Consider the following 16,603-nt stretch of genomic DNA (forward strand, 5'->3'; position numbering starts at 1 on the left):
GGAAAGAGCTGGAAAGCTCTTGAACAGAAGTCATTTTTCTCCCCCATCTCTTTGATCTGGGTGACTCAGAGAATTTGGCTTAATCTTTAGATTTTTTTTCACGTGTCAGAGAATAACCTCAGCTCAGCTCAGACGGTCAGGGTCAAATTCAAACATGAGTTATATTTCTCCCAATAATCTTACCCTCTTGAAGAGACTGAGTATTAATTGTTTAACTCCAAGCATTTCCCACTAGTCAGGTCTCTTGACAGGCCTCTGACACTATGGCCCTGACTCTTACAAGGTTGATTACTAAGATTATAAAAAGAAAAACAAGCAAAAGATGGGTGCTTTGGCAATAAAAGGGGGCTTAAGGAGGCTCCTTCACAGTGATCCATGGCTTAGTGTGACTATTGAGGCTCAGGGTTACAGTAGAACCATTTGCTAAAAACAGTCCTGGGTCCATATGGTATATTACTAGGGTGTCTAATTTTCGGTTTTAACCGATAAAAACCAATGAAACACCCCAGATACAAAAAATAAAATATGAAGTGATATAGACAATAAACATTGGAAACCACCAGTGAAGCAGTGCAAATGGTTAATCAATTCACATTGACCACCTCTTTCCCATTAAAAAATAAAACCTACTACTACTACTACTACAAAAAAAAGTATGTTTCCCATTGCAGCTGGGCAATGTCTCTCCTTCCTGACTTGTATCTATCATTGATTTGTTCTGAAGACTTTAAACCCATCCCAACTATTGAGTGACAGCTCATTCCTACATTTCTGTTGGTGACTCCACTTGCGATATTTAAAACAAGATTACAATCAGGAATGAAGGCTTGTTCGCGGGATTTAAAGCTGCATTACAGTTAAGATATGGAGGATTTGCAAATTGTGACGAAATGTCTGGACACAAAAAACCCCGGAAGAACATACCTGTGACCATAAGGATTTCGTTGTGGAAGACAGCAAAGGAAAGATGGTCCAACTTAAGTGTACAAGTACTGTCAAGTTACTACTATACATAATTTGACAGAAAAAAAATGCCCATGTATTTTGGAAATTCACTGAAAATACTAATTTCATACAGTATATAAAAAGTGAAAGCCTGGAAAAAAACCCCCAAAAAAACAATTTACATAAAACTTGAAAATAGCTAAAAATAAGCACTGAAAAATTTAATGAATAAAAAATGAGAAACAGAAGCTCTACATATGACATAACATAGCTGCCCCCAACTCAAGCTTGGGTGTTTTTCAATGTCCCTTGACAAATTAATAGGCATGACCGGATAAGCTTTTTCTGAGGCAAGGTACAGGACCTCTGATGTGGTCAACTGGGAAGCAGATATGTCACTTGGGAAGCAGATATGTCACTTGGGAAGCAGATTTGTCACTTGGGAAGCAGATATGTGACTCTTACAAAGCAAACCGTTCTCTGTGAATGGGTTACAGGAGGTCATATGCTCTGATGAAATGGCCAACCTGTCCATTGGATTTTCCTGTTTTGAATGTTCTCTCTTTAAAAGCCTGCAGGGTATTCCTAGGAATAAAGTAATCATAGAGAAAAATGCACAGAAAGTCAAGAAAACGTACACCCACGGTATAATTTATAGACACATCTTCTGCAGTAGCTGCTGAGGCACTCTTAAGAACATTGAATCTGAATGTCATCAACTATGAAACCTTTGCCTACAAATTCCTTTCGCAGAGAAATTCATGGATATTATGCATTCTTTTTTATTTTCATGTAGAATTCCTATGGAGCCTCACTTGTGACAGCATACCCCACACGCAATGGAGAATGGCCCTGGATGAACCCTCCTCAGGCTGCTTTTAGAGGACCTTTGCCTTATCCATGGCAAACAGTAAGACTCCCTTTATCTACACCCTCTTCAAAGTCCAGAATTCTCCATTTCCAACTTGCTCAGTTTTTATTGAAAGAATAGCTCACAGTATTAGGGGGAGATGAATAATGTATTTCTCATTGAGGCAGTTTACTGCTGAAATGCTGCTGCCAAAGGTACACAGTATAATTGAGCTAGGTTAACTTGGTTGTGTCTGAGTACTTGCAGCTCCTCAGTAGAAAACAAAATGTTTTCATTCGTAGTCCAGCTCAGTTTAGATTTTCACACACCTATTGTCTCTTAAGTATCCCTTTACTTTTGAAAGGTTCTTCAGTAAGGGAAGCACAATTACAGTGCTTTTAGCAAAATTGATTTTTACCACAAATCTTTTCTTCAATGAAATGCCAATGACTTTTTTTTTATAACTCTTCCCAGTGCTAGCTCAGGTGCAATAATTGCTTTTCCCTCGCAGACTGACTGATGCATCTGCCTGTGAAGTATGTTAAAATAAAAAATAAAAAAATGTGGACGTTTTTTATCTTTGCTTAGTACAACGCGTTCTGAGTATTTAATACATCTGCCAAGCACCTTGAAAAGCTGAAGTGGCTTTGATTAAATGGCACTGTGAAAGTATGATGTTCTTGAGTTGATATATTGACAGAATATTAAAATGAGTTTGGTAATAAATGCCCTTCATGTGGATCTCATAAAAGATGGATGACTAGGGGCCATCTACTGTACGGTTTTAACTGCTGTTCATACTGCAGTTGTTCTGTTATTTAATAATATTAAACAAGACAAATACACATTAAAAAGTTGTAGTTAAAGAAGCAAACAACAGCATAGAACAAGTTCATGAATATTAAACTGTATTCAATTCATCAATGTAGAATGCTTTGATTCGTTTCACAAAAAACACACACACAAATAATTGAATCTAAGTAAAACCTACCTAAAAATAAATATGTAGTCCCAGATGATATTTATTTAGTGATCATTTTATATGCATTAAAATAGATAATAATCACACATTTTTTAACACCAACTTTCACGAGAAGTATATATAATCATCTCAAAGCCACCTTCACTCAAACACTTCTTATTCTGAGAAACTATATGATTAAGCATTGCATCATTCTTGAGTAGCTGATTGAGATAGGAGACTGCTGTCTATTTGATTTCTTTATATCTTCTTACATTTTCTATTTAAGCGTGTCTGATTTTTTTTATCACCCAGGTGATGACTGCTTGTCTCGGGGTGTTTGGCTGAGCCCCCTCTGGGGTGTTTGGCTGAGCCCCCTCTGATCGTGGTACGTCTTTTGTAATAGGCATTAGAGGCATCTAGAATGGCATATTCATACTTAATATTGTATAGGGATTAAGTAAAAAACACAACTGCACATGTGCAGTGGTTGGCTTTGAAAGGGAAAGTTAATTGTTGCCACAGTAAAGTACTGTGTCTGCACTCTGCAATGATACCCAAAGGGTAGATGTAGAGCCTCAAGTACTGTTGCTGTCGCTGCACTGTGTCAATACAAACCTTCAAAAAAGAGCATTTATCTTCACCAATGTGTCTTTGACTCTGACTGTATGAGTGAATGTAGCTGTAAATCCCATACACCAGCAACTCTACAGCACAGGGGGTTGCTGTTATGAACACCCCCATTGTGCTAAAGCACGGTCAGACAATTCAGCTGATACTGTGGGTAATTAACATATATATTAAAACTATAACAAAATGTCAACTTGTGATGTCTCAATGAATAGCACCTTGAGCAATTCGAACCGATTACTAAGAAAAGGAAGAAATTTATTTCTAAACAGCAAGTCGCTCGGAAAGTAAATTGCTATTGTTCTTTTCATGAGTTCTGGAAGACTGGTCTGATTGGAAAGCCTGTTTATACGGTAACATTAAAGATAGTCAGCCTTTGATGTAATACTTTGTATATTAGAACTATGGCTTTACATTGTGGAATGTTAAAACCAGCTGAATTCTTGAAAATGACATGAAAGAAATACAGAGATAGCTGTCACATGTTTTTTTTTTCTCTCCCATGAGTTTGACCGAATTACATTGCAAAGCTTTCGTTCTGATAATTCCAGTGAATTTCAAAAACACATAAGTACAGTCCTATCCATGGGAAATGTACTAATACAATATCCTATACAGTTTCCATGCATAGGTGTCGCTTCAGGTAAAATTTATTAAAACATTTAGATTTTGTACAATACTGTATATTTCAAGTAGAACGTATCTGTGTACAAAGTATATGTGTGCAAGTTATCTTTTGTTAATTTGGGAGTGTGTTACTGTAGGTGCAGTTGCATTGGCTTGTAATGAAGTATTAATTGTTCAATTATTGTTTACAGGGTCTGTTACCAAACACAAGGCACAATGCTGAATTTCTGAGGTGTGTCCAGAACCCTTTCCATTCATTGTATAATCCAGTGTCTTATTCCCATGATCAATCCCTCATTTTCTCTCAATGTTCTAACCTACCTGGTTCAATGCAAGATGACAGTGATGAGATAAGTGGCAGTGAATCAAAATCACCAGAGTCTAATTCCATGCAAAGCAATCAAGGAACACAAACACAGACTTTGTCAGTGAACACTAAAACCACTTACCACCCAGGGCTCCCAGTTATGAGCCCTGGTTCTGGATACTACATGCAGCTCTTGATGTCATTAACTTCTCAGCCCACAGATCTTGTTACCACACAGGTTGGAAGGAGAGGAGATGTCATGAATAAAAACAGGAGTCAAATCTCCCCTGGTGGGCCGTTCATTGAGGGGCGTGAGCAAGCAAGAGAACGCTGTATAAATCATAATAAGACTGTGGCTTCCACAGACGAAGCACAGATATCAGAGGAACAAACACAAAAATCTTCATAGCATCGTACAACAGTAATAGTTCAGGTGCTGGACATTTCAACAATGTTCTGTTGTTTTCATGGAGAATTTGGAATCTCCATTCAGTGGTTTTGCTAGCTTGTGCTGGTTATAATATTAGATTACCAAGGTCATTTCAAGGTCAATCATAAACCAGCATGCTGAAAACATCTGATATAACCAAAACAATTCTTAGAAGTAAAATAAGCTTTTTGTTGTTGTTGTTGCATTGAGTCAACGTAATATTTTTATTTTTTTAATAGATTTAACATTATATTTGTATTCACATAGCTGTAATATGATATATGGAATACAGACATTTTAAGAGCAGTGGCAACTTAAAAACAAATGTTGATTAGTTAATGTATCGGTTATCTTGTATGACTAATATTTATGAAAATACAATAAGACGATGTTTAAAAAAAATAAGTTCTTCTTGAATTCTATATTACTTATAAATTGTTATTTTCAGACTTGCAATATGTGTTACAGTCAGTAGTTATTGATATAAAAAGACATAACAAAAAAAACAACACTCAATTTTCTGTATCAGGTGGTACCAGAGTAATCATGTAACTTGTCAACTTTACCCAAATACAGAGAGCTCTGAATCAAGAAAGATGGCTATGATTGATGCCTTTTGTTTCAAATGTCACTAGTGTTATGAAGAAAACTATTATTTTAGATCTCAATTTAATGTTTGTGGTTGGATGCATTCTCCCTGATAATGGGGTTAGTTTGATAAAAAAAATAAGGATACTAGACATATGCCAAGTACCATTATGAGCTAACAATGGCGGGCAAGAATCTCACACTACGATGGTTTTGACTGAAGAAATCCCCATGACGTTAAACTGCAGACAGTTATTTTCAGAAGTTTAAACTACAGACAGAAAATAACTGCAGACAGTTATTTTCAGAAGCTATTTTGATGAAAGCCTATTATATGTGAAATTAAACTGCCATGAAATCATTATAAACTGTTATATTATAAGCAATGCCATTAGTAATAGCTACCTTTTACAACTTGCCAAGTAAATAAAATGTGTATTTAGTTTTTTTTTTTTTTCTTATGTGAGTCCTGAAGTTTACTTTTTCAAAATCACATATTCAGTTGGAAATACAGTTCTTTAAATTAAAATGTTTAATATTTGTGGAAAGGACACATCCTTTGTCACAGATATTAATGAGCAAATAATATGTGGCACAGTAGCTAGATTGTATGGAATGTTATCACTAGACAGTATGTTCCAAAACTTTATAGTGGTTCCATAAGCACCTCAAGAAAGAAAACAATTAATAATACAGAACTTGATTTACATCCACCAACAAACTCCATATTGGATCCTATTCACAAAACATTAAGGAATTCTTTTTTAAGTGAATATATTAAACATTATCTTTGGTTAAACAGTGCTTTGAGAGAAGTAAAATAACAATAACAAACTTCAAACCTTCTCTTAAACACTTGAAAAGGGCTTCATGAAATATAGACTTGATTTAATTAATAAAAATTGAACTTAAAAATCAGTCGCTCTTTAAAACAGCTGTGAATAAGGACCTTAGTACTTCAAATGTAATTAACATTACTTTGCTAAACAATATTCAGGAATATTCTGTCTTGTTTTTGCACCACTTACATGGTCAGAAAGAAAAAACACACTATCAAAGGGCTCCCAAGCAAGAAGCAGACTCACCAAGTTGAACCATGTCACCATCAGTAACAAGCAACCTGTCACTTGAATGATCTTTGCAGTGTAATCGCGTTGATCCAGACACTGACTGAGAAGTGGACTGCACTGAGTCTTTTTCTGAACAAAGTCTGTCAGTTCACAAATTCAGTGTTGCGGTGTCTAATCACACTAAGGCAGACCTCAAACTAACTTATCATGCTGCACGTAGTCGATACAGGTTTTGACAAACGTTACATAAATAATATTACATGTCAAGTAGTAATAGCTTTTATATAATATATATTATATATATATATAATAAATATTATATATAATATATCTATAATATATATATATATTATATGATATTACAGATATAATGCAAACAAAAATTCTTATGTGAATACAGAGTTTTTTCATTGCATCACAGTAATCACAAACCATTTTCAGGAAGCCAAGCTATAGTGTATGTGTGTTGTGCTTTATAATGAGAATGCAAATAGAATGGCATTTTAGAGAAAAGGAGAGCAAGTGCTATAAAAGGTCATATTATAACAAGGGGTAACAGTATTCTTCTTCTTCTTCTTCTTCTTCTTCTTCTTCTTCTTTCTTCTTCTTCTTCTTCTTCTTCTTATTATTATTATTATTAATAACAACAACAACAACAACAACAATAATAATAATAATAATAATAATAATAATAATAATAATAATAATAATAATAATAACCTTATATTTATGAAATCATTTTAATGGAGCAATGCCTCTCAATCCAACCCAAAGCAAGTGAGTGCAAATATAAGCAATCAGACTCCACAAAATACAGAGTTTGTAGTGAAATGCATAAATATAAGTAAGAAAGGTCAAATAGTATGCAGTAAAGTCCAAAGTGCAACCTAAACTTTGCTCATTGCTCATAAATTCAATATTTATGTTGATTTTGTTATGTATTATGTGCATGAATTAGGGTGTGCATGTATCCAAAGCATAAATCTCGAAGCATACTGAAATTGCATGTTTTCTTCACTATGTTCATTGCATTCAAACTGTATATATTGATTATGTATACTTGTGACATTGTACTACTTTCACTGAAAAAAAAAAAAATTATACAAATAAAGCAGTTATGTTCTCTGTTAGGTAGAGAAAATGTCTGGCAAAACAAATTGTATGTAAAGTCCTTCCACCGGAAAATATGAAAAACATGCTGAACAGCCTGGTCTTGATCAATTTTAAGTTGTTGAAGCTGACACCCTGGGATCCTTCAAGAAGCTGCTTGATGAGATTCTGGGATCAATAAGCTACTAACAACCAAACAAGCAAGATGGGCCAAATGGCCTCCTCTCGCTTGTAAACTTTCTTATGTTCTACACTAATTACCTTGATGATGATGATAATAATAATAAATAATAATAATAATATAATAATAATAATAATAATAATAATAATAATAATAATGTTTGGTTAACTAAAACATGTTTAGTTTTACATTCAGTTAAATTGAGGATAGTACCACCGTTTAGAGTAAGCTATAATATTGCATGGGTAAGTAAAGGAATGCAGTTTTCTAAAGAGAGTGGATTCCAGTTTGCTTTTACATGAACACATAAGTCTGCTTTCGCCAGATGTTTTGCTGTTTCAAACCCCTGATGACTCTTTACAAGCAAGATAAACACTTTTTCTGGAGTTAAACTATTGACCTTTGTTACAGTATTTTAAATTTTATATGAACATTCCATACATTGGTTTCCTGTTCCTTTCTCATGTTAACTGCTTTCTCTTGCGATTCAGTTGTAAACACAGCTTTTGACATTAAGTCACTTTTCTGGACTTCAAGGAACGTGGAATTGCAGTCTTTGTGTTTTCAAATGGAATTGGTAGAGATGTAGGGGTAGTTTTTATTCCATTACCATTAGCAACACAATACATTTTTAAGAAATTGAGGATTTGGCTCCCCTTTGCACTATCTGCCTTTGGCTGGTTTGAGTATTATAGCATTAGGAAATGTGGCTTTCGAATCTGTATTATAAATCTCTATCAAAAACAAATGTTGTGTGTCACTATACATCAAGATAGTCAACAGCGAAGAAATCAGCTATTTGGAAGTACATTTTGCCCATATTATTCTATTAAACTTTATGACACATTTTGTAAAATGCAACAGAAAGGTTGCAGCAATTCCTACTGAGACAGACATACAATTATCACTTTGTTTAATTTTCCTGGAAGAAAAAAAAAGAATGCAATCTATCCACCAAAATATAAGTAATGTATTCTATAACCCTATTTATTTATGTATTTATTTATTTATTTATTTATAACTCTAAGGATTTCTGTCAGCCAACTGATCAAAGTTTGCTAACTGTATATGACATCTGTGGCATATTTAACTAAATTACTGCACAACCAGCCAAGGAAGGGGGAAAGGACACATTTGATACAATAATTATTTAACACACTGCTCTGCCAAGACACTGACCCGCTGCATTAGAGTATCACAAGTTGAAATCCCTCATTTGTTTGTAGGACTGATCCAAACACAGCCTAGAGATATGTTCCATGTCTGGATTTAGAATAACGATGTTCCCTTGATCCTAATGGCTGTCACAGATCATTCAGCGGAAATTACAGAACAGGGAATGTACCAAGAGCAGTGGAAGTACTACAATCCAGGCAAGGGTCACTGTAGGGAAACAAGATCTAAATGATTCATTTAATTTGTTTTATTAATTGGCTAGGACACTCTTTGTTTATAAACATTAATGATACTAGACATCATACAGCACGCATTTTGAAAAAATAAGAACAGTTAATTCCAGCTTTGACATTTAAGATTAGAGAGGCAATTACTGCAAGTGTTTTTAAGAAGCCGTATTGCAGCTCCTTAGTAACTGTACCCAGGTTGTCTTTCACCTGAGGATGCTCAAGAGAGTGGCAGTGAGTACTTCATCAGTACAAGACTTTGATCTGCCTGTCAGCATGGTTCCAAAATACAGCCGATGACCAACAGCACCCTGTTAGTAATACAGGTAGGTGGTAATGTGTACTTCTACCTCTCTAGGGAATGTACTGCAGTAGCTTTGGCAGTCTGCATATATATATATATATATATATATATATATATATATATATATATATATATATATACACACACACACACACACACATATATATATATATATATATATATATATATATATATATATATATATATATATATATATATATAAAATAAATCAAAAAAAGCAGTACTTCTGTCAAGTTAATTGAAATTTTAATGTTTTTGTTGACTTGCCATAATATTCAGTGGTGGTTATCTCTAATTAACACTCAGCAAAAGTAATCTATTCAAAGCCATTGTGCTTGATTTCCTCATTCCAAAAAGTTATGTGTGGCTGTGATTATTGAAATCAGTAATCGCAGATTCCATAGCTGTGTACTAATGTATTATGCAGTAATGAAAGCTATTAGTTTGCTATTGGTAAAGATGAAGAAAACTCAGTAGTGGAACAACAGATCTGCTGTTGATTGCAAACACCATGTCTTAGGGCTAATCTGCAGACTGACATTCTTCAGTTACAACAGCTGCATGAAATAGGCAAGCATATACATAATCTCCCTGTCACCTGCAAGCATCACATGATGAAATGATAGTGTCTTTTTTTATGTTCCAAGCACTTGGATAAATCATTATGTCTCCAAGGTGTATGAAGTGGTCCACACTAGTGTAATGTGTGCAGTTAGATAGTTAGGGTGCAGCATTTTGAATAATAACATGTGCACTCCAGTTCTTCTGGGAGATGAGATGAGCGAAGCTCAGACTACATCCTAATCATGTCTCTTCTTGGAAAGTACTATTTATGTTACCGTTTGAAACAAGGTGCATTTTGTAATAAGGACTTAAAAGTGCATTGGAGCAACTGTACAAGTGCTTATCACAAGATAGCAATTTAAAGGAGTTTTTCAGTTGAGTTTGTGCCAAGTCAATATTAGAACATTCAATCAATCAATCTTTATTTTATATAGTGCCTTTCATAGTGGAACACCATCACAAAGTGTTTTACAAGATGCAATAACAACGAGAAAATCCATTAATACTTTAAATACAGAGAAATGCATAATGCATGATATACAGTAAAACACAATGCATAATATAATACAGTGAAAAATGCATACTACATGAAATACAGTAACAAAAAACAATGCATAATACACTAAACACAGTGAAAATGCATATATATGGTAGCATAATACATGAAATAGTAGCAACAACACAGCATCTAATAGCAGAGAGAACAAGTGAGTCTTGTTCAGAGGTGTCTGAAATTGAACCTTATCAACACCTTTTTTGTTTAAATGTTTTATTTGCTTCCCTGAGCTACAGGGGCGAATATAGATGCCATTCATATCACCTCCTACTGCTGTATGTCAAGTTAACAGCGTGGCAAAAACAGCTTTAATAAGAGAAAGGCTTTGTGTGTCTGCAACGGAAACTAGCTTTAGGAAATGTAAACTGTACAGTCAAAAAGGGGCATATAAAGGTCAACTATGGAAGAATGTACTGAACAATGACCAAGGAACACACATCTACTGTTTTGGGGGTCACTGCAGCTTTAATGAAGCATTAAGGTACGACAGGGGGTGTCATACCACACACTGAGGGGTTAAAGGCCCTTCGCTTCTTTTCGGGCCTCATAACGCCCTCAGTGTGTCATTATCTCATGTTAACCCATCCCCTGGAGCGCCTTAATGCTATTATAAATCAAATTTAAAATTACTGTATTTATTTACTTTTTAAATTAACACAGCAACTTAAAAAAAAGATGTTCAATAACAGTAGATATTACTACGCACAGAAAAATAGTTCATGCTTACCGGGACAAGTTTTTAATGGTAAGCCTGTTGCCTTTCAGATTCTAATGGACCAGGTCTTATGCCTGCATCGTGAGTGTGCAGCAGCGTATATTGATGATGTGGTTATCTACAACTCCACCTGGCGAGAGCATCTGGCTAGGCACACAACCATCCTGCAGTCTCTGAAGTTAGCCTGGCTGACAGCCAACTTGGGTAAATGTGCATTTGCCAAAGTAGAAACACAATATTTGGGATTTATTATGGGATATGAGGCAGGCGAAACCTGTCGCCACCAAAGTCCAGGTTTTGATGGACGTGGCAATCCCAAAAACCAAGTCCCAGGTGAGGTCTCTCTTGGGGTTGACGGGTTATTACTGATGATTTATCCCTGAGTATGTCACAGTGGTCAACCCTCTGTAGTAGTGATCCTCGTAAAAAAAGCGAACCAAATTGAGTTCAATGGACAGGAGAATGTCAGGGGGCGTTTGATACCATTAAGCAAAAAATCTGCCAATCCCCTACCCTTATCACACCAGATTTTGATAAAGAATTCATTCTCCACACTGATGCTTCGGATGTTGGTCTGGAGCCAGTCTTGTCCCAGCAGGTCGAAGGAGTAGACCACCCGATCCTCTACATAATTAAAAAAAAAAAGCTCCCTCGGGACATAGAGAAAGAATGTCTGGCCATTAAATGGGCCGCTCAGACATTACGCTACTACTTATTGGGACATTCAAGCAATCTCGTCACTGATCACGCCCACACTGAAAGGACCCGCTTGGGAAACGGAAGTAATTAATGACCACAAGTGTTGTGTTTTGTTTGTTGCTAACTGTCTGTGCTTGTTATTATAGAAGGCTAACCTTTGGGAGCTGTAGTTAAACCTCCAGCAAACTTCATTATTGTACACAAGTAAACCTGTAAATCATCACTTTCACTAAGAGCACCCACTCAGGACTTGTGACCGTGTTATGTTTGTGTGTATCTTGTTTAGTGTATTATTATTTCGGGACTAAGCCCCGTGGTTTGCCTGAGGGATACACATCGTTGTGTAGAGCCAGGTATTATTATTTGCATGAGCTGCTTTTTCACTGTGAACTGTCTTGTGTCTGTCATTCTTGATCACCGCATCACCACTGCACCTGTGCATTACAAACCACAATGTGTTCTTGAAAGAAGAATGGATTGTACATTGAATTTGAGGTTTTGTCAAGATTCTGGAAACCTATGACTTAGACAAATGTTAAAAGCAATCTTTTGGATGCTCAACTTCCAGTTACTCCAAAAGACGAAGCAGAATTCTTCTTTTAATAATGACTTGAGTGGACCTTTTATAGCCCTTTCATCAATTAAGAGTACACATAATGGCATTTCCGTCATCTTAAAACATCATTATGGAAATGTAGTCTAATGAGTTCACAGCAGGATTTGTGACTTTAACGAGGCTTTGTTTGGTTTAATTTAAATTCTAATTTTGTTATAAGCCTTGACCTTTTTGCAAACAAATGACAGGGGGTTAATGAGCTGGAAGTGATTTTAAATTTCACAGCCAGAAATCAGGAAATCAGATGATGAAGGAAATGCTACAACCTTTACCTCTTGAGACTAATGCTGAGCCTGGCACCCCTGCCCAGCAATAGTGAACAGCGCTACAAATACAAAACAAAGCCTTCTTCTGCAGAGACCACCACCTGCTTACTGTAACATCAGTTTGTTTTGAAAGATGTCTTAAACATTCATTGGCTTTTGTTTTCTAAAAAAAAAAAGAGTGTAGGCTTCTATTTCGGTTCAAGTTCAAGAATTGTAAAAATATTAATCTGTGTTTTCTTTGTGTACATATATGCTGTAATTGAATCTGTCAGCATGTCTGTCTATAGTGAGCTTGGTGAATTGCCACCAACACAAAGGGTACAATGCATCAGTCGCATGTTTTTTTTTTTTTTTACTGCAAGAAAATTACATTTTCAGTAAAGGAAAAGCAGAGCATTTCCGTGAATAGCTCTTTGTTTTGCTCCATTGCTCTTATTTGGTGTTTATCAAATAAAAATATTGTTCTCTTTTACATAAGGAAACGAAGACCTTTTAAAGGCAGCATCCCAGTGCAGAATGAAAGCTAATTTAAAGTGTTAACAATTAACTGTCAGACAGGTGACACCCCTGCATTTTATAATATTTTACAGCAGTCCAGATGTACATTTTGAAAGGTTTCATTCCTGGCACCAATTACTTCCGCTCACTGATACTTCTGTAGGTTTCTCCTGTGAAATGTTGCCAAGGCGTGCTCAGTAGTGGTAAGCCTCTCAGTGTACAAGGAAATGCCCTATGGCATTATAAAGCTGATACAAAAAGTTTAATATGCTTGTTAGCATACCTTTATATAAGCTTTTCTAAATCTGTTGAGTTTTTGTAGGTCAGAACTCAACTGGAATTTTGCTTTTCCTGTGGAAAACGTGTATGTCCAGCTGGCTCAAAGGAGTTGTGGGAGTGTGCCAGAGACTGAATGATTCGCTGCCACATCGTTTCTCTTCCGGGTCCATGATTTATTGTACCGTAGCTCCTCCCCCTTTCTAGATGTCCGACTTCTGCCTAACCCTTGGAATGAATTGTCTGGCCGTTTTGTCAAGGGCAATCTGTTCCCTTTACACAGCGCCCTCACAGGTCGGGGTGGGAGATTTATCACCAAGAATCATTCTGTCTCTGTAACAATGTTTAAAGTATAGGCTGAGGTTCTGTCACAGTAAAATTGTAGATTTCTCATGTCTAATTGGGGTATGCCACCTATCCATTCTTCTAGATACTTCCTGGCTATAACAGAAAAAGTCTACACTTGACTGTCCTAAGCTAATGCAGTATCGGTGCTGGCAATTATGCATAACCTCAACCTAAAAATATCCATCAAAGTTTTATTTTAAAACACATTACATATGTTAACTCAGAGCACAAAAGTAAGTATCAGTAATGCATGTCCGGTAATGAAAACTACCTTGCATACATTACTGAATATTCTGTAAAAAGGCCCAGATACATTAGTATGTTAAAAGCAGGCTGTGTCTTTGAGACCATGGATGAGGAACAGTTTTTGTTTTATTCCTTCTAGTCTGTCATACCGTTTGTAAACACAGAATGATAACATCTCCTAAAAAACCAGCTGTTCCTGAGAGAGAGGATGGACCAAGAACAGCTGGTCTTTATTGGGTTAAACGTGCCCATTCACTTCTCCTCCTTGCTGTCTCTCCCTGGGAATGTATCCCATTGAGAGTGCTGCTTTGTCTACATGTCCTGGTAAATATTTAAACAGAACAGTCTTCTGCTGAAAGCAGGGCAGTAATCCAAAGGGTTCTGACACGTAAAAGATTGCAGAAAAAATGACATTTTATTTTCTGTGTGGGCGTTCAACAATTGCCTTTATATAATTTGTTTTTATTGTGCAGAATTTACAGCAATTGCAATTGTAAAGCCTCACTCAAGATGTTGCAAATGTGTAGTACTGTACTTATGAAAACTTTGTTTTTTATCACATGGAGAAAGACAATAAAAATGGCATTATTTATAATAGAACAGTTTCTTGTTAATTGCTTTCAGCTTTTGTCTATTGTTAACAGTCATTGTGCACTTTTGAATGCTAAAGCCATTCTTACTGTACTTAAATGTCTATAAAAAATCTAAATCTTGTAGATGCTACATCTTGTAACTGGGGCAAAGTGATGTACAAGATCAGCACATATCCTGACAATGGGTCACACTGGAATCACTATAGCAAGGTGATGCTGTTGGCTAATGCTTAGCTACATTTGCAATCGATCAATGCATGCCAAGCCAAAAGTGTATGTGAATGTGCATTCATTTATTTCATTTGGTAAAATCTATTATTTTGGAGCGTTTTTTTTTTTTTTTTTTTTTACTTTACAAAGTCTCCTAAACATAATGTCTGGTTTCCACTTGCAATGTATAAGTCAGGAGTGCTTCCTTAGCCTGGAGTCCTTCCTCACACACAAGGAAAGAAAATGGCACGTGCTGTGAACTGCATGCTCCTCATCTGTTTTTTGGATGAATGCAGTTTTACGTGGAATGATTTAAAGATAACACAATGACAAACCCCTTTTATTATTTTTTTTCACGAGAAGAATTCCCCCAAGTCTGTACTGGATGCAAACTTGAGCCGTCAGAGGCTTGGAGGGAACACCCTGCCACTGATTTAAAAGAGCATGGCTGGTGGTGAGCTACAAAAGAAACATTAAGTGACTGCTGCTCTGAATTACTTGTCCCTTACAGCTATGGAGAAAAGATTTTCATCTCTCTGTAGAATTAATTTTGCTTCCTAAAGTCGAATGAAACCTGCTGAATAATGTTACGTTAACATATTGAATCACATACCGCTTTGAAGTTTTCCAAAGTACTTATTGAAAAACGTACATAAATGGATAATACGGCATTTCGAAATCTAACATGAAACACTGTCATACTATTATGGCTTCCGGCAGACTTTTGCGATATCATTTTGTAGTTTCTTTGACTACATGATGTTTTAAATTAAACATCTAAATTATGTCCATATTGTTTTTTTTTTGGTTTGTTTTTTTTAATTTTTAATATGTCTCAATCCTAAAACTTTAGGTGATGCAAAACTTTTGGCCATAGCAGTACTTACTGCACAAGAGAGGAAAGGGTATTTTAAAAGACTAACAACATTAAACAGATCTTCTAATGCTAAAATTAATAAGCTGTGGGAATGGACCAGTCTGGTAGGAAATAATAACAAACAAATGGACCATGGAGGGAAATGTCTGCTGAGAAACTCTGCTTCAAGGACTGTGAAAGACCAATACTATATAACTGACAATTCAATCACCCAAATATACCATAATTGCATTATTTTGGGGTATTATCAACAGTAATGGTTGTTGAAAGTGGGTCATGATATTTCAATTTCCTTCTTGCTTTTTTCTTTTAAATGTTGCTGTGGGAACCACAAAACCTCAATGTTTCTATTTGCAAAATAAGTGGGAACCTCAAGGAAATTGTACAGTTAAGATTTTATCAGTCAATTGCAAGTCCATTTTTTTTCAGCCTTTGTTGTACACTTCACTCATAATGCTTAGAGAAGAGTTCTCTTAAGTGCTGTTAAGACTATTTGGTACATCAAAAAAAAAAAAAAATTATAATAATAATAAAGAATGGTTGGTGTCAAGTGCCGTTTGTCCAGTTCTGCTCAGCATTGCATAAACTAAACTGTCTCATTCACACTGTAGCTAACCGATCATTTCAGAGGGAAGAATGGATCGTTTTGAGAAGAACAGTATGCTGTAAAAACAAAATAAACCTGTTAGTGTTTCTTGTAGTGATGTGAAAC

Source organism: Polyodon spathula, chromosome 19, assembly GCF_017654505.1.
Source record: "Polyodon spathula isolate WHYD16114869_AA chromosome 19, ASM1765450v1, whole genome shotgun sequence".
NCBI classification, from domain to species: Eukaryota; Metazoa; Chordata; class Actinopteri; order Acipenseriformes; family Polyodontidae; genus Polyodon; species Polyodon spathula.